Below are 2,212 nucleotides of genomic sequence, written 5' to 3' on the forward strand. Positions count from 1 at the left end.
TATATATATACAAATTTATACCCACGCATACATTTATACACATGTTTATAGTTATATTCCAACGTGTCATATATATCTATCTACGTATATATAAATACGTATCTAAAGATGAGTAAGGCAATATTTAAATACAAATAAATGACTGGAATATGATTAGCTAATCCTAGCCAGAATCGAACCCAGAAACCAACGCTTACATGGCCCAATGCACAAGGGGCCGTTTAAGCGTTGATTTGTGGGTTCGATTCTGGTTAGGGTTAGTTCATCATTTTTTGATCATTTGTGTACGAGTGTATGTGCTGATGTTTGTCAGTGTGTGTCTGTATGTGTGTGTTCATGTGTGTGAGGGAAGTGCTTCTAATATCTAAAATATTGTGTCTGAGACATCAATAAATGTTTATTTGAAATATCATTTCTAAGAGACACTCAAGCAGCTTTTGCAGAAAACCATTTCATGGTTTGAAACTAATGAAGAAAAAGGTTATTCACCTGACATTCCTGATGCTTTTGCAGCTGAGAATTGCAAAATATTGCATTATTTCGTTATTCAGTTAGTAAACAGTAAACTCACCCTTGAGCCATAGTCTTTAAGCTAAGTAAGAGACAGACTTCCTAGAACGTATTTGTTGCAAGTTATAAGAAACAACTGAACTTTATATTGCGTGTTATACAAACTGCCCACGCACTGAAAAAATATAGTTACAAAAAGTGTCGAAGTTGTAACTGATAAAACGAAAATTATAACTAGGAGCTTCAGATGAATTTTAATCACAATCATGTTACACACTAAATTTTGCACATCTTCAAACGCAGGTTTCATTTTACTCAGATAAGATGTATTATTAGAAAGATGTGAGCTCCTTTGTATATATATATATATATATATATATATATATATATATATATATATATATATATATATATACACACACACAGTTGTCCGTGTTGTATTAATCCATATCGTAAATATATACGTATGTGGGTGCATGTGTGTGTGTATGTATGTATGTATGTACGTGTGTGTGCGTGTAAATCCAATAATCCGAATTTAAACAATGGGACAAGAAATCCGTAGTGTGATTATGTAAAATTTGGGCAATAAGAAAGGTTGTAATATGATGCAACACAATATTCGTGTTCAAATTTTGGCGCAAGTCCAGCAATTTTGAGGGAGGAGGTAAGTCGACTGCATCGACCTCATTATACAACTGGTACTTATTTCATCGACCCCCAAAAAGGATGAAAGGAAAAGTAACTACCAGAGTGGTTTCAACTCAAGTGTTAAGGATTCTGCCAGCTCGTCGCCTTAATACAACTCAATATTTAGCAATATTTACTTCTTAATAATTGCAAACTATACACTGTGTTTCGCAATGCAGCGTTCGAGATGTATATGCCTCAGAGAACAAGGGCATTATTTCCATATTCTTCGTTTCCTCATTCAGCGATGTGGTAAAAATCTAAGTTTTATATCACAATGCCCTTTTCTCAATGACCATCAATATATTGCAAAAGATTGCACGAAAAGTACTTTAAGCCGGAATCTCTCAATCCAGATACCAAACAGTGGACATTTCCTCATTTACTTTCGACTGTCCTTCATTCTATATCGTGCAAATGCACACAACGTTTGATACATTTTTCATCCAGATACCAAAGAGAAGTCCTTGTATATCGAGCATGTAAACTGATAACACATTTTTATATGCAAGCACCAAATATCTGACATTTCTCACAATGTCTTTAATGAGTTCTTCCTTTCACAAATCACATAATACGTTTGCCATACATAATTTGTTCCATGGACGTCAGTCTAAATTCAGACGCTCAATTCTTTTCCTGTGTGTGTCAAAATAATAGAATGATCTTTCTGGAAATAAAATGTTACAGCTTAATCATCCGTAGATTTCCTTTTCTCTGAGATGCCATTTTTGTTATCACGTGATAGATTTTAATAATATACATCCGAGGTTTTATTTCCTCTCAGCACTCTTACCAAATGTTCTCCAATTTCATGCAGCTATCTTTTCACCCGGCCTTTTACAATCGTTCGGCGATCGTACATTTAATGACATCACTAAGTGACAACCAGTTTTGGCCGAAACTGAATATTGAATTTTCTGTATAGCATATCGTGGTGATGGTGTTTGTAATTGTGGCGGTCCTCGTCCTCGTCCTCGTCCTCGTCCTCGTCCTCGTCCTCGTCCTCGTC

Source organism: Octopus bimaculoides, chromosome 19, assembly GCF_001194135.2.
Source record: "Octopus bimaculoides isolate UCB-OBI-ISO-001 chromosome 19, ASM119413v2, whole genome shotgun sequence".
NCBI classification, from domain to species: domain Eukaryota; kingdom Metazoa; phylum Mollusca; class Cephalopoda; order Octopoda; family Octopodidae; genus Octopus; species Octopus bimaculoides.